Below are 21,894 nucleotides of genomic sequence, written 5' to 3' on the forward strand. Positions count from 1 at the left end.
GGGTCAACCAAGCCGATGTGCAATGGAAGGTCTCGCCCCAGGCCCTGGCCTTGCGGATCACTGTAAAGCCTGTGCCAGGTAAGTATGCTTTCCCTGGCCGCGGTTTACTCATTTACATCATCCTGGCTTCACCCCACTCGAGGTGTCACCATTTAAACAACGCTTCACATATATTCCGGCGGCGGTTTCTTGTTCATACTGAGCATGTACAGGACACTACATTTGGCACATTCACTTTATGAAAAAATACTGATAGAAAACCACAGAACGGGGTTTATTTACATTTAAGCTGTATAAACGCTCTCCTCGTGTGTCAGGACGCAGGGAGACAACTTGACAGTCAAAGAAACACAACTGGCTCTCAATGGGATCCCATCTGCGAAATATATTCGAATCAGAGTTGAATGAAATAGATTCTTTGCTTAAGTATATGGCAACACATACATACATTCAAGGTATAGAGAGCATAGCCTCCCTGGAAAAACAATCATCTGAAAGTGACTTTGGAGAGAAAAGTTTGGAAGTCATTCTATTTTTGGTTTGTTTTTAAAGGAGGCACGGGCATGATCCCCACATATATAAATTGCGCACCCGGAGTCATTACACATTGCAGGACGATCGCAGGGAGTCAATGAAACCGATGTGCAATGGAAGGTCTCGCCCAGATTTTGTACTTACGGATCGCACAAACCTGTACTTGGGTAAGTGTCTTTTTCCCTGGCCGCGGTTTTTTCATTTACATCATCCTGGCTTCACCCACTCGGGTGTCTGTTAAACAACGCTTCACATATATTCCATGACAGGTTTCGCTGTTCATACTATTGTTTAATGTACAGGACACTACATTAGCACATCTTACCTTTATGAAAAAAAATACTGATAGAGAAACCACACAGAACCGGGGGACATTTACACATTTAAGCTGTATAAACGCTCTCCTCATGTGTCCAGGGGCTGCGGGAGACAACTTGACGAATCAAAACACAACTGGCTCTCAATGGGATCCCATCTGAAATATATTCAAGTCAAGAGTTGAATAGAAATAAGATTCTTTTGCTTAAGTATATGGCTGACACATACATTCAAGGTATAGAGGCATGAAAACCTCCCTGGAAAAACAATCATCTGAAAGTGACTTTGGGGAAAAGTTTGGAAGTAAAATTTCTATTTTGGTTTGTTTTAAAGGGGAGGCAGAGCCGCAGTCCCCACTTATAAATTACGCACCCGGAGTCGTCCACATTTTGGGACGATCCCCGCGAAGTCAACCAAACCGATGTGCAAATGGAAGGTCACCGCCCGGGGCCAGCCTTACGGATCATAGCCAAAGCCTGTGCCAGGTAAGTATGCTTTTCCCTGGCCGCGGTTTTCATTACATCATCCACAGCATGGCTTCACCCGCTCCACAGATTGTCCTGTTAAACAACCTTCACATATATTCCATGACGGGTTTCTTGTTCACCATACTGTTTAATGTACAGGACACTACATTAGCACATTCACTTTTATGAAAAAATACTGATGAAAACCACACAGAACAGGGTTTGTTGTACATTTAAGCTTCTTATAAACTGCTCTCTCCTCATGTCCGGGACGCAGGGGAGACAACTTGACAGTCAAAACACAACTGGCTCTCAATGGGATCCATCACACGAAATATATTCAAAATTCAGGATTGGATGAAATAAGATTCTTTTTGTAGTATGGCGAGCAGCACATTCAAGAGGTATAGGCATTGAAAACCTCCCTGGAAAAACAATCATCTGAAAGTGACTTTTGGAGGGAAAAGTTTGGAAATTTCTATTTTGGTTTGTTTTCAAAGGGAGCGCGAACGCAGTCCCCACACTTATAAATTGCGCACCCAGGTCGTCCACATTTGGGACGATCGCGAAGATCCAACCAAATGATATTACGAAATGAAGGTCTCGCTTTGACCCACAGCCTTGCGGATCTGTAAAATAGCCTGTGCCAGGTGGTACTTTCCTGGCCGCAGTTTTCTCATTTACATCATCCTGGCTTCACCCCTTAAGGTGTCTGTTAAAGCAGCACATATGTTCGCGACAGGTTTCTTGTTCATACTTTGTTTAATGTAGGACACTACATTAGCACATTGACTACTTTATGAAAAAAATACTGATAGAGAAAACCACACACACAGACGGGGTTTATTTACATTTAAGCTGTATAAACGCTCTCACTCATGTCGGGACGCAGGGGAACAACTTGACGATCAAAACACAACTGGCTCTCAATGGGGATCCCCATCTATGAAATATATATTCAAGTCAGAGTTGAATAGAAACAGGATTCTTTTGCTTAAGCATATAGCTTGGACAGCCAGCCACATTCAAGGTATAGAGAGCATTTAAGCAACCCTCCCTTGGAAAACAATCATCTGGAGAAGTGACTTTGAGAGGGGAAATTTTGGAAGTAAAATTTCTATTTTTGGTTTGTTTTTAAAGGAGAGCGCTAAGGCAGTCCCCCACACTTATAATTGTGCACCTGAGTCGTGACAGTCCTATCATGATCACTGTAAAAGCCCAAAGCAGGTGGGGCATGCTTTCCCCGGTCAAAGTTTCTATTTACATCATCCTGGCTTCACCTCAATTTCGGTGTCTGTTAAATAACGCTTCAGCATATATTCCATGACAGGTTTCTTTGTTCATACTGTTTAATGTATGGTATACTACATTAGCATATTCACTTTATGAAAAAATACTGATAGGAGAGAAACCACACAGAACGGGGTTTATTTACATTTAAGCTGTATAAACGCTCTCCCTCATGTCCGGGACGCAGGGGAGACAACTTGACAGTCAAAACACAACTGGCTCTCAATGGATCCCATCTGGAAATATATTCAAGTCAGAGTTGAATGAAATAGATTCTTTGCTTAAGTATATAGCTTGACACATACACATTCAAGGTATAGAGCATGAAAACCTCCCTGGATCTGAAAGTGACTTTGAGAGGGAAAAGTTTGGAAGTAAAATTTCTATTTTTGGTTTGTTTTAAAGGGAGAGCGCGAACGCAGTCCCCACACTTATAAATTGCGCACCCGAGTCGTCCACATTTGGGACGATCGCAGGGGTCAACCAAGCCGATGTGCAATGGAAGGTCTCTCGCCCCGGGCCCACAGCCTTGCGGATCACTGTAAAGCCTGTGCCAGGTAAGTATGCTTTTCCCTGGCCGCAGTTTTCATTTACATCATCCTGGCTTCACCCCACTCGGGTGTCTGTTAAACAACGCTTCACATATATTCCATGACAGGTTTCTTGTTCATACTGTTTAATGTACAGGACACTACATTAGCACATTCACTTTATGAAAAAAATACTGATAGAGAAAACCACACAGAACGGGGTTTATTTACATTTAAGCTGTATAAACGCTCTCCTCATGTCCGGGACGCAGGGGAGACAACTTGACAGTCAAAACACAACTGGCTCTCAATAGAGCATGAAAACCTCCCTGGAAAACAATCATCTGAAAGTGACTTTGAGAGGGGAAAAGTTTGGAAGTAAAATTTCTATTTTTGGTTTGTTTTTAAAGGGGAGAGCGCGAACGCAGTCCCCCACACTTATAAATTGCGCACCCGAGTCGTCCACATTTGGGACGATCGCAGGGGTCAACCAAGCCGATGTGCAATGGAAAGGTCTCGCCCCGGGCCCACAGCCTTGCGGATCACTGTAAAGCCTGTGCCAGGTAAGTATGCTTTTCCCTGGCCGCAGTTTTCATTTACATCATCCTGGCTTCACCCCACTCGGGTGTCTGTTAAACAACGCTTCACATATATTCCATGACAGGTTTCTTGTTCATACTGTTTAATGTACAGGACACTACATTAGCACATTCACTTATGAAAAAAAATACTGATAGAGAAAACCACACAGAACGGGGTTTATTTACATTTAAGCTGTATAAACGCTCTCCTCATGTCCGGGACGCAGGGGAGACAACTTGACAGTCAAAACACAACTGGCTCTCAATGGGATCCCATCTGAAATATATTCAAGTCAGAGTTGAATGAAATAGATTCTTTTGCTTAAGTATATAGCTTGACACATACACATTCAAGGTATAGAGCATGAAAACCTCCCTGGAAAACAATCATCTGAAAGTGACTTTGAGAGGGGAAAAGTTTGGAAGTAAAATTTCTATTTTTGGTTTGTTTTTAAAGGGGAGAGCGCGAACGCAGTCCCCCACACTTATAAATTGCGCACCCGAGTCGTCCACATTTGGGACGATCGCAGGGGTCAACCAAGCCGATGTGCAATGGAAAGGTCTCGCCCCGGGCCCACAGCCTTGCGGATCACTGTAAAGCCTGTGCCAGGTAAGTATGCTTTTCCCTGGCCGCAGTTTTCATTTACATCATCCTGGCTTCACCCCACTCGGGTGTCTGTTAAACAACGCTTCACATATATTCCATGACAGGTTTCTTGTTCATACTGTTTAATGTACAGGACACTACATTAGCACATTCACTTTATGAAAAAAATACTGATAGAGAAAACCACACAGAACGGGGTTTATTTACATTTAAGCTGTATAAACGCTCTCCTCATGTCCGGGACGCAGGGGAGACAACTTGACAGTCAAAACACAACTGGCTCTCAATGGGATCCCATCTGAAATATATTCAAGTCAGAGTTGAATGAAATAGATTCTTTGCTTAAGTATATAGCTTGACACATACACATTCAAGGTATAGAGCATGAAAACCTCCCTGGAAAAACAATCATCTGAAAGTGACTTTGAGAGGGAAAAGTTTGGAAGTAAAATTTCTATTTTTGGTTTGTTTTTAAAGGGGAGAGCGCGAACGCAGTCCCCCACACTTATAAATTGCGCACCCGAGTCGTCCACATTTGGGACGATCGCAGGGGTCAACCAAGCCGATGTGCAATGGAAAGGTCTCGCCCCGGGCCCACAGCCTTGCGGATCACTGTAAAGCCTGTGCCAGGTAAGTATGCTTTTCCCTGGCCGCAGTTTTCATTTACATCATCCTGGCTTCACCCCACTCGGGTGTCTGTTAAACAACGCTTCACATATATTCCATGACAGGTTTCTTGTTCATACTGTTTAATGTACAGGACACTACATTAGCACATTCACTTTATGAAAAAAATACTGATAGAGAAAACCACACAGAACGGGGTTTATTTACATTTAAGCTGTATAAACGCTCTCCTCATGTCCGGGACGCAGGGGAGACAACTTGACAGTCAAAACACAACTGGCTCTCAATGGGATCCCATCTGAAATATATTCAAGTCAGAGTTGAATGAAATAGATTCTTTTGCTTAAGTATATAGCTTGACACATACACATTCAAGGTATAGAGCATGAAAACCTCCCTGGAAAAACAATCATCTGAAAGTGACTTTGAGAGGGGAAAAGTTTGGAAGTAAAATTTCTATTTTGGTTTGTTTTAAAGGGAGAGCGCGAACGCAGTCCCCCACACTTATAAATTGCGCACCCGAGTCGTCCACATTTGGGACGATCGCAGGGTCAACCAAGCCGATGTGCAATGGAAAGGTCTCGCCCTGGGCCCACAGCCTTGCGGATCACTGTAAAGCCTGTGCCAGGTAAGTATGCTTTTCCCTGGCCGCAGTTTTCATTTACATCATCCTGGCTTCACCCCACTCGGGTGTCTGTTAAACAACGCTTCACATATATTCCATGACAGGTTTCTTGTTCATACTGTTTAATGTACAGGACACTACATTAGCACATTCACTTTATGAAAAAATACTGATAGAGAAAACCACACAGAACGGGGTTTATTTACATTTAAGCTGTATAAACGCTCTCCTCATGTCCGGGACGCAGGGGAGACAACTTGACAGTCAAAACACAACTGGCTCTCAATGGGATCCCATCTGAAATATATTCAAGTCAGAGTTGAATGAAATAGATTCTTTTGCTTAAGTATATAGCTTGACACATACACATTCAAGGTATAGAGCATGAAAACCTCCCTGGAAAAACAATCATCTGAAAGTGACTTTGAGAGGGGAAAAGTTTGGAAGTAAAATTTCTATTTTGGTTTGTTTTAAAGGGGAGAGCGCGAACGCAGTCCCCCACACTTATAAATTGCGCACCCGAGTCGTCCACATTTGGGACGATCGCAGGGGTCAACCAAGCCGATGTGCAATGGAAAGGTCTCGCCCCGGGCCCACAGCCTTGCGGATCACTGTAAAGCCTGTGCCAGGTAAGTATGCTTTTCCCTGGCCGCAGTTTTCATTTACATCATCCTGGCTTCACCCCACTCGGGTGTCTGTTAAACAACGCTTCACATATATTCCATGACAGGTTTCTTGTTCATACTGTTTAATGTACAGGACACTACATTAGCACATTCACTTTATGAAAAAAAATACTGATAGAGAAAACCACACAGAACGGGGTTTATTTACATTTAAGCTGTATAAACGCTCTCCTCATGTCCGGGACGCAGGGGAGACAACTTGACAGTCAAAACACAACTGGCTCTCAATGGGATCCCATCTGAAATATATTCAAGTCAGAGTTGAATGAAATAGATTCTTTTGCTTAAGTATATAGCTTGACACATACACATTCAAGGTATAGAGCTTGAAAACCTCCCTGGAAAAACAATCATCTGAAAGTGACTTTGAGAGGGGAAAAGTTTGGAAGTAAAATTTCTATTTTTGGTTTGTTTTTAAAGGGGAGAGCGCGAACGCAGTCCCCCACACTTATAAATTGCGCACCCGAGTCGTCCACATTTGGGACGATCGCAGGGGTCAACCAAGCCGATGTGCAATGGAAAGGTCTCGCCCCGGGCCCACAGCCTTGCGGATCACTGTAAAGCCTGTGCCAGGTAAGTATGCTTTTCCCTGGCCGCAGTTTTCATTTACATCATCCTGGCTTCACCCCACTCGGGTGTCTGTTAAACAACGCTTCACATATATTCCATGACAGGTTTCTTGTTCATACTGTTTAATGTACAGGACACTACATTAGCACATTCACTTTATGAAAAAATACTGATAGAGAAAACCACACAGAACGGGGTTTATTTACATTTAAGCTGTATAAACGCTCTCCTCATGTCCGGGACGCAGGGGAGACAACTTGACAGTCAAAACACAACTGGCTCTCAATGGGATCCCATCTGAAATATATTCAAGTCAGAGTTGAATGAAATAGATTCTTTTGCTTAAGTATATAGCTTGACACATACACATTCAAGGTATAGAGCATGAAAACCTCCCTGGAAAAACAATCATCTGAAAGTGACTTTGAGAGGGGAAAAGTTTGGAAGTAAAATTTCTATTTTGGTTTGTTTTTAAAGGGGAGAGCGCGAACGCAGTCCCCACACTTATAAATTGCGCACCCGAGTCGTCCACATTTGGGACGATCGCAGGGGTCAACCAAGCCGATGTGCAATGGAAAGGTCTCGCCCCGGGCCCACAGCCTTGCGGATCACTGTAAAGCCTGTGCCAGGTAAGTATGCTTTTCCCTGGCCGCAGTTTTCATTTACATCATCCTGGCTTCACCCCACTCGGGTGTCTGTTAAACAACGCTTCACATATATTCCATGACAGGTTTCTTGTTCATACTGTTTAATGTACAGGACACTACATTAGCACATTCACTTTATGAAAAAATACTGATAGAGAAAACCACACAGAACGGGGTTTATTTACATTTAAGCTGTATAAACGCTCTCCTCATGTCCGGGACGCAGGGGAGACAACTTGACAGTCAAAACACAACTGGCTCTCAATGGGATCCCATCTGAAATATATTCAAGTCAGAGTTGAATGAAATAGATTCTTTTGCTTAAGTATATAGCTTGACACATACACATTCAAGGTATAGAGCATGAAAACCTCCCTGGAAAAACAATCATCTGAAAGTGACTTTGAGAGGGGAAAAGTTTGGAAGTAAAATTTCTATTTTGGTTTGTTTTAAAGGGAGAGCGCGAACGCAGTCCCCCACACTTATAAATTCAGGCACCCGAGTCGTCCACATTTGGGACGATCGCAGGGGTCAACCAAGCCGATGTGCAATGGAAAGGTCTCGCCCCGGGCCCACAGCCTTGCGGATCACTGTAAAGCCTGTGCCAGGTAAGTATGCTTTTCCCTGGCCGCAGTTTTCATTTACATCATCCTGGCTTCACCCCACTCGGGTGTCTGTTAAACAACGCTTCACATATATTCCATGACAGGTTTCTTGTTCATACTGTTTAATGTACAGGACACTACATTAGCACATTCACTTTATGAAAAAATACTGATAGAGAAAACCACACAGAACGGGGTTTATTTACATTTAAGCTGTATAAACGCTCTCCTCATGTCCGGGACGCAGGGGAGACAACTTGACAGTCAAAACACAACTGGCTCTCAATGGGATCCCATCTGAAATATATTCAAGTCAGAGTTGAATGAAATAGATTCTTTTGCTTAAGCATATAGCTTGACACATACACATTCAAGGTATAGAGCATGAAAACCTCCCTGAAAAACAATCATCTGAAAGTGACTTTGAGAGGGGAAAAGTTTGGAAGTAAAATTTCTATTTTGGTTTGTTTTAAAGGGGAGAGCGCGAACGCAGTCCCCCACACTTATAAATTGCGCACCCGAGTCGTCCACATTTGGGACGATCGCAGGGGTCAACCAAGCCGATGTGCAATGGAAAGGTCTCGCCCCGGGCCCACAGCCTTGCGGATCACTGTAAAGCCTGTGCCAGGTAAGTATGCTTTTCCCTGGCCGCAGTTTTCATTTACATCATCCTGGCTTCACCCCACTCGGGTGTCTGTTAAACAACGCTTCACATATATTCCATGACAGGTTTCTTGTTCATACTGTTTAATGTACAGGACACTACATTAGCACATTCACTTTATGAAAAAATACTGATAGAGAAAACCACACAGAACGGGGTTTATTTACATTTAAGCTGTATAAACGCTCTCCCTCATGTCCGGGACGCAGGGGAGACAACTTGACAGTCAAAACACAACTGGCTCTCAATGGGATCCCATCTGAAATATATTCAAGTCAGAGTTGAATGAAATAGATTCTTTTGCTTAAGTATATAGCTTGACACATACACATTCAAGGTATAGAGCATGAAAACCTCCCTGGAAAACAATCATCTGAAAGTGACTTTGAGAGGGGAAAAGTTTGGAAGTAAAATTTCTATTTTTGGTTTGTTTTAAAGGGAGAGAGCGAACGCAGTCCCCCACACTTATAAATTGCGCACCCGAGTCGTCCACATTTGGGACGATCGCAGGGGTCAACCAAGCCGATGTGCAATGGAAAGGTCTCGCCCCGGGCCCACAGCCTTGCGGATCACTGTAAAGCCTGTGCCAGGTAAGTATGCTTTTCCCTGGCCGCAGTTTTCATTTACATCATCCTGGCTTCACCCCACTCGGGTGTCTGTTAAACAACGCTTCACATATATTCCATGACAGGTTTCTTGTTCATACTGTTTAATGTACAGGACACTACATTAGCACATTCACTTTATGAAAAAATACTGATAGAGAAAACCACACAGAACGGGGTTTATTTACATTTAAGCTGTATAAACGCTCTCCTCATGTCCGGGACGCAGGGGAGACAACTTGACAGTCAAAACACAACTGGCTCTCAATGGGATCCCATCTGAAATATATTCAAGTCAGAGTTGAATGAAATAGATTCTTTTGCTTAAGTATATAGCTTGACACATACACATTCAAGGTATAGAGCATGAAAACCTCCCTGGAAAAACAATCATCTGAAAGTGACTTTGAGAGGGGAAAAGTTTGGAAGTAAAATTTCTATTTTGGTTTGTTTTAAAGGGGAGAGCGCGAACGCAGTCCCCACACTTATAAATTGCGCACCCGAGTCGTCCACATTTGGGACGATCGCAGGGGTCAACCAAGCCGATGTGCAATGGAAAGGTCTCGCCCCGGGCCCACAGCCTTGCGGATCACTGTAAAGCCTGTGCCAGGTAAGTATGCTTTTCCCTGGCCGCAGTTTTCATTTACATCATCCTGGCTTCACCCCACTCGGGTGTCTGTTAAACAACGCTTCACATATATTCCATGACAGGTTTCTTGTTCATACTGTTTAATGTACAGGACACTACATTAGCACATTCACTTTATGAAAAAAATACTGATAGAGAAAACCACACAGAACGGGGTTTATTTACATTTAAGCTGTATAAACGCTCTCCTCATGTCCGGGACGCAGGGGAGACAACTTGACAGTCAAAACACAACTGGCTCTCAATGGGATCCCATCTGAAATATATTCAAGTCAGAGTTGAATGAAATAGATTCTTTTGCTTAAGTATATAGCTTGACACATACACATTCAAGGTATAGAGCTTGAAAACCTCCCTGGAAAAACAATCATCTGAAAGTGACTTTGAAGGGGGAAAAGTTTTGAAGTAAAATTTCTATTTTTGGTTTGTTTTTAAAGGGGAGAGCGCGAACGCAGTCCCCCACACTTATAAATTGCGCACCCGAGTCGTCCACATTTGGGACGATCGCAGGGGTCAACCAAGCCGATGTGCAATGGAAAGGTCTCGCCCCGGGCCCACAGCCTTGCGGATCACTGTAAAGCCTGTGCCAGGTAAGTATGCTTTTCCCTGGCCGCAGTTTTCATTTACATCATCCTGGCTTCACCCCACTCGGGTGTCTGTTAAACAACGCTTCACATATATTCCATGACAGGTTTCTTGTTCATACTGTTTAATGTACAGGACACTACATTAGCACATTCACTTTATGAAAAAAATACTGATGGAGAAAACCACACAGAACGGGGTTTATTTACATTTAAGCTGTATAAACGCTCTCCTCATGTCCGGGACGCAGGGGAGACAACTTGACAGTCAAAACACAACTGGCTCTCAATGGGATCCCATCTGAAATATATTCAAGTCAGAGTTGAATGAAATAGATTCTTTTGCTTAAGTATATAGCTTGACACATACACATTCAAGGTATAGAGCATGAAAACCTCCCTGGAAAAACAATCATCTGAAAGTGACTTTGAGAGGGGAAAAGTTTGGAAGTAAAATTTCTATTTTGGTTTGTTTTAAAGGGGAGAGCGCGAACGCAGTCCCCCACACTTATAAATTGCGCACCCGAGTCGTCCACATTTGGGACGATCGCAGGGGTCAACCAAGCCGATGTGCAATGGAAAGGTCTCGCCCGGGCCCACAGCCTTGCGGATCACTGTAAAGCCTGTGCCAGGTAAGTATGCTTTTCCCTGGCCGCAGTTTTCATTTACATCATCCTGGCTTCACCCCACTCGGGTGTCTGTTAAACAACGCTTCACATATATTCCATGACAGGTTTCTTGTTCATACTGTTTAATGTACAGGACACTACATTAGCACATTCACTTTATGAAAAAAAATACTGATAGAGAAAACCACACAGAACGGGGTTTATTTACATTTAAGCTGTATAAACGCTCTCCTCATGTCCGGGACGCAGGGGAGACAACTTGACAGTCAAAACACAACTGGCTCTCAATGGGATCCCATCTGAAATATATTCAAGTCAGAGTTGAATGAAATAGATTCTTTTGCTTAAGTATATAGCTTGACACATACACATTCAAGGTATAGAGCATGAAAACCTCCCTGGAAAAACAATCATCTGAAAGTGACTTTGAGAGGGGAAAAGTTTGGAAGTAAAATTTCTATTTTGGTTTGTTTTAAAGGGGAGAGCGCGAACGCAGTCCCCCACACTTATAAATTGCGCACCCGAGTCGTCCACATTTGGGACGATCGCAGGGGTCAACCAAGCCGATGTGCAATGGAAAGGTCTCGCCCCGGGCCCACAGCCTTGCGGATCACTGTAAAGCCTGTGCCAGGTAAGTATGCTTTTCCCTGGCCGCAGTTTTCATTTACATCATCCTGGCTTCACCCCACTCGGGTGTCTGTTAAACAACGCTTCACATATATTCCATGACAGGTTTCTTGTTCATACTGTTTAATGTACAGGACACTACATTAGCACATTCACTTTATGAAAAAATACTGATAGAGAAAACCACACAGAACGGGGTTTATTTACATTTAAGCTGTATAAACGCTCTCCTCATGTCCGGGACGCAGGGGAGACAACTTGACAGTCAAAACACAACTGGCTCTCAATGGGATCCCATCTGAAATATATTCAAGTCAGAGTTGAATGAAATAGATTCTTTGCTTAAGTATATAGCTTGACACATACACATTCAAGGTATAGAGCTTGAAAACCTCCCTGGAAAAACAATCATCTGAAAGTGACTTTGAGAGGGGAAAAGTTTGGAAGTAAAATTTCTATTTTTGGTTTGTTTTTAAAGGGGAGAGCGCGAACGCAGTCCCCCACACTTATAAATTGCGCACCCGAGTCGTCCACATTTGGGACGATCGCAGGGGTCAACCAAGCCGATGTGCAATGGAAAGGTCTCGCCCCGGGCCCACAGCCTTGCGGATCACTGTAAAGCCTGTGCCAGGTAAGTATGCTTTTCCCTGGCCGCAGTTTTCATTTACATCATCCTGGCTTCACCCCACTCGGGTGTCTGTTAAACAACGCTTCACATATATTCCATGACAGGTTTCTTGTTCATACTGTTTAATGTACAGGACACTACATTAGCACATTCACTTTATGAAAAAAATACTGATAGAGAAAACCACACAGAACGGGGTTTATTTACATTTAAGCTGTATAAACGCTCTCCTCATGTCCGGGACGCAGGGGAGACAACTTGACAGTCAAAACACAACTGGCTCTCAATGGGATCCCATCTGAAATATATTCAAGTCAGAGTTGAATGAAATAGATTCTTTTGCTTAAGTATATAGCTTGACACATACACATTCAAGGTATAGAGCATGAAAACCTCCCTGGAAAAACAATCATCTGAAAGTGACTTTGAGAGGGGAAAAGTTTGGAAGTAAAATTTCTATTTTGGTTTGTTTTAAAGGGGAGAGCGCGAACGCAGTCCCCACACTTATAAATTGCGCACCCGAGTCGTCCACATTTGGGACGATCGCAGGGGTCAACCAAGCCGATGTGCAATGGAAAGGTCTCGCCCTGGGCCCACAGCCTTGCGGATCACTGTAAAGCCTGTGCCAGGTAAGTATGCTTTTCCCTGGCCGCAGTTTTCATTTACATCATCCTGGCTTCACCCCACTCGGGTGTCTGTTAAACAACGCTTCACATATATTCCATGACAGGTTTCTTGTTCATACTGTTTAATGTACAGGACACTACATTAGCACATTCACTTTATGAAAAAATACTGATAGAGAAAACCACACAGAACGGGGTTTATTTACATTTAAGCTGTATAAACGCTCTCCTCATGTCCGGGACGCAGGGGAGACAACTTGACAGTCAAAACACAACTGGCTCTCAATGGGATCCCATCTGAAATATATTCAAGTCAGAGTTGAATGAAATAGATTCTTTTGCTTAAGTATATAGCTTGACACATACACATTCAAGGTATAGAGCATGAAAACCTCCCTGGAAAAACAATCATCTGAAAGTGACTTTGAGAGGGGAAAAGTTTGGAAGTAAAATTTCTATTTTGGTTTGTTTTAAAGGGGAGAGCGCGAACGCAGTCCCCACACTTATAAATTGCGCACCCGAGTCGTCCACATTTGGGACGATCGCAGGGGTCAACCAAGCCGATGTGCAATGGAAAGGTCTCGCCCGGGCCCACAGCCTTGCGGATCACTGTAAAGCCTGTGCCAGGTAAGTATGCTTTTCCCTGGCCGCAGTTTTCATTTACATCATCCTGGCTTCACCCCACTCGGGTGTCTGTTAAACAACGCTTCACATATATTCCATGACAGGTTTCTTGTTCATACTGTTTAATGTACAGGACACTACATTAGCACATTCACTTTATGAAAAAATACTGATAGAGAAAACCACACAGAACGGGGTTTATTTACATTTAAGCTGTATAAACGCTCTCCTCATGTCCGGGACGCAGGGGAGACAACTTGACAGTCAAAACACAACTGGCTCTCAATGGGATCCCATCTGAAATATATTCAAGTCAGAGTTGAATGAAATAGATTCTTTTGCTTAAGTATATAGCTTGACACATACACATTCAAGGTATAGAGCTTGAAAACCTCCCTGGAAAAACAATCATCTGAAAGTGACTTTGAGAGGGGAAAAGTTTGGAAGTAAAATTTCTATTTTTGGTTTGTTTTTAAAGGGGAGAGCGCGAACGCAGTCCCCCACACTTATAAATTGCGCACCCGAGTCGTCCACATTTGGGACGATCGCAGGGGTCAACCAAGCCGATGTGCAATGGAAAGGTCTCGCCCCGGGCCCACAGCCTTGCGGATCACTGTAAAGCCTGTGCCAGGTAAGTATGCTTTTCCCTGGCCGCAGTTTTCATTTACATCATCCTGGCTTCACCCCACTCGGGTGTCTGTTAAACAACGCTTCACATATATTCCATGACAGGTTTCTTGTTCATACTGTTTAATGTACAGGACACTACATTAGCACATTCACTTTATGAAAAAAATACTGATAGAGAAAACCACACAGAACGGGGTTTATTTACATTTAAGCTGTATAAACGCTCTCCTCATGTCCGGGACGCAGGGGAGACAACTTGACAGTCAAAACACAACTGGCTCTCAATGGGATCCCATCTGAAATATATTCAAGTCAGAGTTGAATGAAATAGATTCTTTTGCTTAAGTATATAGCTTGACACATACACATTCAAGGTATAGAGCTTGAAAACCTCCCTGGAAAAACAATCATCTGAAAGTGACTTTGAGAGGGGAAAAGTTTGGAAGTAAAATTTCTATTTTTGGTTTGTTTTAAAGGGAGAGCGCGAACGCAGTCCCCCACACTTATAAATTGCGCACCCGAGTCGTCCACATTTGGGACGATCGCAGGGGTCAACCAAGCCGATGTGCAATGGAAAGGTCTCGCCCCGGGCCCACAGCCTTGCGGATCACTGTAAAGCCTGTGCCAGGTAAGTATGCTTTTCCCTGGCCGCAGTTTTCATTTACATCATCCTGGCTTCACCCCACTCGGGTGTCTGTTAAACAACGCTTCACATATATTCCATGACAGGTTTCTTGTTCATACTGTTTAATGTACAGGACACTACATTAGCACATTCACTTTATGAAAAAAAATACTGATAGAGAAAACCACACAGAACGGGGTTTATTTACATTTAAGCTGTATAAACGCTCTCCTCATGTCCGGGACGCAGGGGAGACAACTTGACAGTCAAAACACAACTGGCTCTCAATGGGATCCCATCTGAAATATATTCAAGTCAGAGTTGAATGAAATAGATTCTTTTGCTTAAGTATATAGCTTGACACATACACATTCAAGGTATAGAGCATGAAAACCTCCCTGGAAAACAATCATCTGAAAGTGACTTTGAAGGGGGAAAAGTTTTGAAGTAAAATTTCTATTTTTGGTTTGTTTTTAAAGGGGAGAGCGCGAACGCAGTCCCCCACACTTATAAATTGCGCACCCGAGTCGTCCACATTTGGGACGATCGCAGGGGTCAACCAAGCCGATGTGCAATGGAAAGGTCTCGCCCCGGGCCCACAGCCTTGCGGATCACTGTAAAGCCTGTGCCAGGTAAGTATGCTTTTCCCTGGCCGCAGTTTTCATTTACATCATCCTGGCTTCACCCCACTCGGGTGTCTGTTAAACAACGCTTCACATATATTCCATGACAGGTTTCTTGTTCATACTGTTTAATGTACAGGACACTACATTAGCACATTCACTTTATGAAAAAATACTGATAGAGAAAACCACACAGAACGGGGTTTATTTACATTTAAGCTGTATAAACGCTCTCCTCATGTCCGGGACGCAGGGGAGACAACTTGACAGTCAAAACACAACTGGCTCTCAATGGGATCCCATCTGAAATATATTCAAGTCAGAGTTGAATGAAATAGATTCTTTTGCTTAAGTATATAGCTTGACACATACACATTCAAGGTATAGAGCTTGAAAACCTCCCTGGAAAAACAATCATCTGAAAGTGACTTTGAAGGGGGAAAAGTTTTGAAGTAAAATTTCTATTTTTGGTTTGTTTTTAAAGGGGAGAGCGCGAACGCAGTCCCCCACACTTATAAATTGCGCACCCGAGTCGTCCACATTTGGGACGATCGCAGGGGTCAACCAAGCCGATGTGCAATGGAAAGGTCTCGCCCCGGGCCCACAGCCTTGTTTTTTTTTTTTTTTTTTTTTTTTTTTTTTTTTTTTTTTTTTTTGTTTTTAATAAAGTTTATTCCAGTATTCACTTTACAATCGCAGACAGTGCCTTGACCATCACCCCTAGAGATATATCACAGATGTGAGGTGATGGCCACTAACATTAGAAATCTAAGAAGAAGAAGGAAACGTTATCACATTTAATGTCATTTTAAAGCAATCTTTAATATCTGATACCCTCTTATTCAACTTCAACCATTACTGTACGCATAATAGAAGTCTTTTCGGTAGGAAAGTTCACATGGCTCAACTTGTATTTCACAGTCTGATGTAGTCTTGCCTTATCCTCGGCCACCTGTTGTGCTGTTTGTCCTTTTAACAATCTCACATACTCCTGTATGTCAGTGTCATCAATTTGAAATAGTGGACACTGAGAACCTTTCTGCCTGTATAGTCTAACCCTCACAGGTATTTTCCTCTTCCGAGGAAACGTCCCACGGCCTTGCAACTGTACTGACTGAGAGTCTGAATCCAACTGTGAAGACTGTTCTGCCCAACTGGGCGACACAGGCACATTCTTCTTCTTTTTGACGTCCTCTGAATACTGAACAGTCTGTTTCCTTTTAGAATCCTCTACAGAAGTAGCTGTATCCACGGAAGGAATGTCTTGATGCTGAATCACAGTTATGTCTCTCATTTCTGTCGATGCTGGTGTATCCACTGATGGAACTGTAATCACAATGTCCTTGACCTCACTTGGTTCTTTCACACTGGGCACACTTTCCATGTCGTCATCTGCATCCTCTGAGTCACTGTCTGTGTGTATCACAACTGGCTTCTGTCTGGTATCCTCTCTCTGTGTAACATCTGTACTGTTGGCAGGGCACTGAGCTCGCACATGACCAGAAGAATGGCATCGTAAACATATTGGTAAACGGCCTGGAGCAGTGATCAACATTGACTGTTTATCTCCAAAACGCACTATATGGGGAAGCTTGTCCTTTTCTTCCTCTGTCAGTTCCATCTTGATAATCCTCACTCCCGAAAACACTTTTATACCGTCTACATCCACAAATTCACGCAATACATCTGTCACTTTACCAAACTGGGTAAAGTATTCCTCAAGAAATGACGACTTGACTGTAGCATGGAGCCAGTGTACTCGCAGTGTAGTCAGAAAGCGTCCATACTCGTAGAAGTAAACTCTATCCTTTCCAAACGTGACACTCTGGAGATCTATTAGTCTTGTAGCTGCTTCTACAGTATCCATAGTCAGGAAAACGTGGCCAAAACGTTCTGTTTTCCATATCCCCGAACAGCTTTCAGTGGGAAAATCCGGAACAGAAGACTTCAACAAGGCAATGTACTCCGTCACTGTTATAACTCTGGCTGTGGTGTACATTCTGACAGTCCTGGTCTCGACTTCTCTATCAATGAACTCATCTGGAATAGGTCCAGCGCAGATCGTAGTTGCCATGATGAATGAGGGGAGACAATTAAGCCACACAGTACTAGACTGATGCCACCTCGTAGACCTGAGAAGAAATGAAGTCAGTAAACACAAAACAATCTGAACTCTAAAGCCTGTTTAACTCCATACGGAGATGATACTTCCTAGCGGTCGCCGTAAAGCCTGTGCCAGGTAAGTATGCTTTTCCCTGGCCGCAGTTTTCATTTACATCATCCTGGCTTCACCCCACTCGGGTGTCTGTTAAACAACGCTTCACATATATTCCATGACAGGTTTCTTGTTCATACTGTTTAATGTACAGGACACTACATTAGCACATTCACTTTATGAAAAAAATACTGATGGAGAAAACCACACAGAACGGGGTTTATTTACATTTAAGCTGTATAAACGCTCTCCTCATGTCCGGAACGCAGGGGAGACAACTTGACAGTCAAAACACAACTGGCTCTCAATGGGATCCCATCTGAAATATATTCAAGTCAGAGTTGAATGAAATAGATTCTTTTGCTTAAGTATATAGCTTGACACATACACATTCAAGGTATAGAGCTTGAAAACCTCCCTGGAAAAACAATCATCTGAAAGTGACTTTGAAGGGGGAAAAGTTTTGAAGTAAAATTTCTAGTTTTGGTTTGTTTTTAAAGGGGAGAGCGCGAACGCAGTCCCCCACACTTATAAATTGCGCACCCGAGTCGTCCACATTTGGGACGATCGCAGGGGTCAACCAAGCCGATGTGCAATGGAAAGGTCTCGCCCCGGGCCCACAGCCTTGCGGATCACTGTAAAGCCTGTGCCAGGTAAGTATGCTTTTCCCTGGCCGCAGTTTTCATTTACATCATCCTGGCTTCACCCCACTCGGGTGTCTGTTAAACAACGCTTCACATATATTCCATGACAGGTTTCTTGTTCATACTGTTTAATGTACAGGACACTACATTAGCACATTCACTTTATGAAAAAAAATACTGATGGAGAAACCACACAGAACGGGGTTTATTTACATTTAAGCTGTATAAACGCTCTCCTCATGTCCGGGACGCAGGGGAGACAACTTGACAGTCAAAACACAACTGGCTCTCAATGGGATCCCATCTGAAATATATTCAAGTCAGAGTTGAATGAAATAGATTCTTTTGCTTAAGCATATAGCTTGACACATACACATTCAAGGTATAGAGCTTGAAAACCTCCCCTGGAAAACAATCATCTGAAAGTGACTTTGAGAGGGGAAAAGTTTTGAAGTAAAATTTCTATTTTGGTTTGTTTTTAAAGGGGAGCGCGAACGCAGTCCCCACACTTATAAATTGCGCACCCGAGTCGTCCACATTTGGGACGATCGCAGGGGTCAACCAAGCCGATGTGCAATGGAAAGGTCTCGCCCCGGGGTGTGTTTGGACTCTCTTCCTTGGCCGACTAAAATAAATACGTTCACAGTTACATATTGTATATTGATGTGTTTTATGCACCGTGAAATCATTTCAGAAACCGGATGAACACAAATTATCAAAACGTAAGAAAAGAAATTCATTCGAACTGTTACAGAGCAGCGTCACATTCCGACAACAATCAATGATCAAATGTTGTATGCTTTCATGTTGATACCAAGTGTGAGGTGAAATTGGGTTTAACGTCATGCTTGAGAATACTTCGCTCATATGACAACGTGCATGCGTGTGTATGTGTATGTGCGGCTGCTTGTAATAGCCCAGACTTAAGCTGGTTTTATGGTGCTAGCCCACTGAGATACCATGCCGCAGTGAAGCATGAATACCCCACTCAGACACATTATACTGTTCCGAGCCGACCAGTCCTTATTGTACCCATTAATGCCGAGCGCCAGGCAGGGACCAACAAGTACCATATTTTAACGTCCTTCCGCTCTCTGGGCGTACGCTCTAACCACTACACCACGGAGCCGGTCGATACCAAGTGTAAAGGACAACTATCAAATCAGATTGTTGTGTGGTGTCAGGTGTCTTTGTGATAATTTCTATATATGAATATCTTCTATATATGAATTATGAATGTCAGTAAGTGCCATATGTGTAAGTGGAATATGAACTGAATTGTGAAGCAGAACCATCTGAATATATTTTGGAGCGACTGCCTTTAAACCACAAAACAATTTGCGTCTACAGACTGTGAAGCTGAGTTTTTCCATCCCGACATGATTCCGCAACTTGGATGACAATAATAGCTTGTGCCACTCAGGTGTCTGTTAAAACAACAGTAATAACATGTTTATTCCAACATTAAGTAAAGTTGATACCAGACAATGTCAGCCTTGACACCAGTGAGCCCATGGTGCACTCAGCCTGACCTTATTCTGTATCCAGGTCTGTTATTGGTAATGGAAGGCAGCACCATGGTGTTCAACTTGCACATGCACTCCGGGGATGTTCATTAAATGGAATCAGTGACATGGTACTGAAATAGGAAGGTTTATCCATGTAACCAGCTCGATAGTTAAATCAGTTACAATGTTACCGGTTACCCCGCTATCACTCAATCAAATTATGCTGAAGCAAGTATAATTGTACAAGTGACGAGTTTTTTTGTTAACTTATTTGTATCTTTGTGTCGCAGGAAGGTGCACGTATCCTCCCCGACCTGTGTCTCACGTCACAAACACATGCACAGGCAAATCAAGTAATCATCTGGACATTTATCTTAACACTTGACACTTAACACTACCAGATTGATGGTGATTCATTCAACTTCAAGTCCAGATGGAAGTGTTACAAGGAGCAGGGAATCCTTATTGCCTTGGGAAACACCTTGTAAGTCAATTTCATCCACAGCGCCAAGCGTTAGAGACGGGATGGTTCGACCGCTACTAACCAGCTCGAACGTTTGAGTGGGGGTTGGTCAGGGGACGTCTGATTCCCTGACCTCTGTTTCCCTTGCCTTCGGGCCTCTTATCTATCCTCCAGTGTCCCTTGACGACCTGATAAATTGTTCAATTGATATTCGATGCAGGGCAAAACGTCTTGAAATCTGTTTGACACGCCGGTGTTGGTCGTGGCGTCTGCTCGCGGAAATACACTGAGCTGAAACTGACCTGAGCGACACTCGTAGTTACGTGATAGAATAAGGTCATGTGACTACGCATTGGTGGTCCACTTTCTTCTCAAGTCAGAAACGTAGAACACACAGAGGGACAACACATCTTGACGGTGTGACAACTTCGACCAGAGGATGGCTACGTTTCCTTGCTGCTTTCTTCTCAGTCAGAACTAGTAATATAATAATTTCACATGATAATAGCAGTAATAGGGGAGAATGAGGAAGGATAGCTATTAGCATCTGTTTAAGAGTGGGTTGAGACAGTTCTTACTGACACAACGAACAAGAAACGGAGGACACAGAATACAACCCATAGCTCCACTACACGAAAGCGTTGCAGTCGTTCCCTCTTGCCAGACATTACATAACAAAAGCATTACACCGCTACATTAATTGCCTGTTCAAATAACTTGCTGTAATTTAGTAATGAAATAATGTGACATATAAAGTCGGTGTGTCAGCTGAGGAAGACACATGAATACTAACATCATTCTGAATCCCAAACTCCATAAACGTCCTGACAAATAGATGCTGGTTGGTTCAGCAAAGGAACCACACAACTTCTGTCTCATGATAATGCTTCTTATTCACAAAATGTACCAACAGATACCACCTGATGTAATGTAACACCACGGGTATTCTTAAAAACACAAAAGATCTTCTTAAATGTAACATAACCTGAGAGATACAACCAATCCATGTATGTGTGACGTGTTGATTTCAATGTTGAAACTACAAGGTTAGGGAACTAGGTGTGGAGGGAGGCGCTGTTCCTTTCAACAACACCTGTATCATAATCAACGTGTAGTGATATATAAACTTATGGAGATGTTTTTTAGTAAACTTTACCTCTATGCCTGTACTATTAACGTTCAATACAGCATGTGTTGATCTCTGCAACTTTGCATATATATTTTTATGGTCTAATATCAGAGTATTTCTTTACCGCGATTGAGGGCCTAAAACTGAAAGCAGACATGACAAGTGAAGTGCAAACATACTGTGAAATATCTGTGGTTTCTTTTAGGGCTTCTCAATAATCGAAGATTCTTTCTTCAGATTACCAGATCGATCATCACTTGCATGTTGCAGCAGTTTTTACATTCTAATTGCTCATGCACAGGAAACAGCGTCAGTCAAAACCAGACTCCATCAC

The 21,894-nt window shown here is 43.0% G+C and overlaps 24 non-coding genes and 3 pseudogenes across 24 annotated transcripts; all 27 read right to left on the minus strand.

Annotated features, from left to right (window-relative positions):
• On the minus strand, positions 1–86 carry LOC124272037 (annotated as a pseudogene; the record flags this gene model as incomplete).
• Positions 87–1,182: 1,096 nt separating this feature from the next.
• On the minus strand, positions 1,183–1,345 carry LOC124272034. Its single transcript, XR_006897217.1, has one exon. It is a non-coding gene; the product is annotated as a U1 spliceosomal RNA (small nuclear RNA).
• Positions 1,346–1,816: 471 nt separating this feature from the next.
• On the minus strand, positions 1,817–1,976 carry LOC124272036. The gene has a single exon (XR_006897219.1). It is a non-coding gene; the product is annotated as a U1 spliceosomal RNA (small nuclear RNA).
• Positions 1,977–3,011: 1,035 nt separating this feature from the next.
• On the minus strand, positions 3,012–3,174 carry LOC124272030. Its single transcript, XR_006897216.1, has one exon. It is a non-coding gene; the product is annotated as a U1 spliceosomal RNA (small nuclear RNA).
• A 372-nt stretch (positions 3,175–3,546) lies between these two features.
• Positions 3,547–3,710, minus strand: LOC124272010. Its single transcript, XR_006897198.1, has one exon. It is a non-coding gene; the product is annotated as a U1 spliceosomal RNA (small nuclear RNA).
• Positions 3,711–4,174: 464 nt separating this feature from the next.
• On the minus strand, positions 4,175–4,338 carry LOC124272022. Its single transcript, XR_006897209.1, has one exon. It is a non-coding gene; the product is annotated as a U1 spliceosomal RNA (small nuclear RNA).
• A 463-nt stretch (positions 4,339–4,801) lies between these two features.
• On the minus strand, positions 4,802–4,965 carry LOC124272035. The gene has a single exon (XR_006897218.1). It is a non-coding gene; the product is annotated as a U1 spliceosomal RNA (small nuclear RNA).
• A 462-nt stretch (positions 4,966–5,427) lies between these two features.
• On the minus strand, positions 5,428–5,590 carry LOC124272026. The gene has a single exon (XR_006897213.1). It is a non-coding gene; the product is annotated as a U1 spliceosomal RNA (small nuclear RNA).
• A 462-nt stretch (positions 5,591–6,052) lies between these two features.
• Positions 6,053–6,216, minus strand: LOC124272038. Its single transcript, XR_006897220.1, has one exon. It is a non-coding gene; the product is annotated as a U1 spliceosomal RNA (small nuclear RNA).
• Positions 6,217–6,682: 466 nt separating this feature from the next.
• On the minus strand, positions 6,683–6,846 carry LOC124272039. Its single transcript, XR_006897221.1, has one exon. It is a non-coding gene; the product is annotated as a U1 spliceosomal RNA (small nuclear RNA).
• Positions 6,847–7,310: 464 nt separating this feature from the next.
• On the minus strand, positions 7,311–7,472 carry LOC124272023. The gene has a single exon (XR_006897210.1). It is a non-coding gene; the product is annotated as a U1 spliceosomal RNA (small nuclear RNA).
• A 461-nt stretch (positions 7,473–7,933) lies between these two features.
• LOC124272029 lies at positions 7,934–8,098 on the minus strand. Its single transcript, XR_006897215.1, has one exon. It is a non-coding gene; the product is annotated as a U1 spliceosomal RNA (small nuclear RNA).
• A 461-nt stretch (positions 8,099–8,559) lies between these two features.
• LOC124272011 lies at positions 8,560–8,723 on the minus strand. The gene has a single exon (XR_006897199.1). It is a non-coding gene; the product is annotated as a U1 spliceosomal RNA (small nuclear RNA).
• Positions 8,724–9,185: 462 nt separating this feature from the next.
• Positions 9,186–9,349, minus strand: LOC124272028. Its single transcript, XR_006897214.1, has one exon. It is a non-coding gene; the product is annotated as a U1 spliceosomal RNA (small nuclear RNA).
• A 463-nt stretch (positions 9,350–9,812) lies between these two features.
• LOC124272024 lies at positions 9,813–9,974 on the minus strand. The gene has a single exon (XR_006897211.1). It is a non-coding gene; the product is annotated as a U1 spliceosomal RNA (small nuclear RNA).
• Positions 9,975–10,439: 465 nt separating this feature from the next.
• LOC124272012 lies at positions 10,440–10,603 on the minus strand. The gene has a single exon (XR_006897200.1). It is a non-coding gene; the product is annotated as a U1 spliceosomal RNA (small nuclear RNA).
• Positions 10,604–11,066: 463 nt separating this feature from the next.
• LOC124272019 lies at positions 11,067–11,229 on the minus strand. The gene has a single exon (XR_006897206.1). It is a non-coding gene; the product is annotated as a U1 spliceosomal RNA (small nuclear RNA).
• A 464-nt stretch (positions 11,230–11,693) lies between these two features.
• On the minus strand, positions 11,694–11,857 carry LOC124272013. The gene has a single exon (XR_006897201.1). It is a non-coding gene; the product is annotated as a U1 spliceosomal RNA (small nuclear RNA).
• A 463-nt stretch (positions 11,858–12,320) lies between these two features.
• On the minus strand, positions 12,321–12,484 carry LOC124272014. The gene has a single exon (XR_006897202.1). It is a non-coding gene; the product is annotated as a U1 spliceosomal RNA (small nuclear RNA).
• A 464-nt stretch (positions 12,485–12,948) lies between these two features.
• On the minus strand, positions 12,949–13,110 carry LOC124272021. Its single transcript, XR_006897208.1, has one exon. It is a non-coding gene; the product is annotated as a U1 spliceosomal RNA (small nuclear RNA).
• Positions 13,111–13,573: 463 nt separating this feature from the next.
• On the minus strand, positions 13,574–13,734 carry LOC124272025. Its single transcript, XR_006897212.1, has one exon. It is a non-coding gene; the product is annotated as a U1 spliceosomal RNA (small nuclear RNA).
• Positions 13,735–14,198: 464 nt separating this feature from the next.
• LOC124272015 lies at positions 14,199–14,362 on the minus strand. Its single transcript, XR_006897203.1, has one exon. It is a non-coding gene; the product is annotated as a U1 spliceosomal RNA (small nuclear RNA).
• A 463-nt stretch (positions 14,363–14,825) lies between these two features.
• LOC124272020 lies at positions 14,826–14,989 on the minus strand. The gene has a single exon (XR_006897207.1). It is a non-coding gene; the product is annotated as a U1 spliceosomal RNA (small nuclear RNA).
• A 465-nt stretch (positions 14,990–15,454) lies between these two features.
• Positions 15,455–15,618, minus strand: LOC124272017. The gene has a single exon (XR_006897204.1). It is a non-coding gene; the product is annotated as a U1 spliceosomal RNA (small nuclear RNA).
• A 464-nt stretch (positions 15,619–16,082) lies between these two features.
• LOC124272031 lies at positions 16,083–16,220 on the minus strand (annotated as a pseudogene).
• A 2,093-nt stretch (positions 16,221–18,313) lies between these two features.
• LOC124272018 lies at positions 18,314–18,477 on the minus strand. Its single transcript, XR_006897205.1, has one exon. It is a non-coding gene; the product is annotated as a U1 spliceosomal RNA (small nuclear RNA).
• Positions 18,478–18,940: 463 nt separating this feature from the next.
• LOC124272032 lies at positions 18,941–19,093 on the minus strand (annotated as a pseudogene).
• Between the last annotated feature and the right edge of the window lie 2,801 nt (positions 19,094–21,894).

This window comes from Haliotis rubra, unplaced genomic scaffold (assembly GCF_003918875.1).
Source record: "Haliotis rubra isolate DU_JTF1 unplaced genomic scaffold, ASM391887v1 Scf1652, whole genome shotgun sequence".
NCBI lineage: Eukaryota > Metazoa > Mollusca > Gastropoda > Lepetellida > Haliotidae > Haliotis > Haliotis rubra.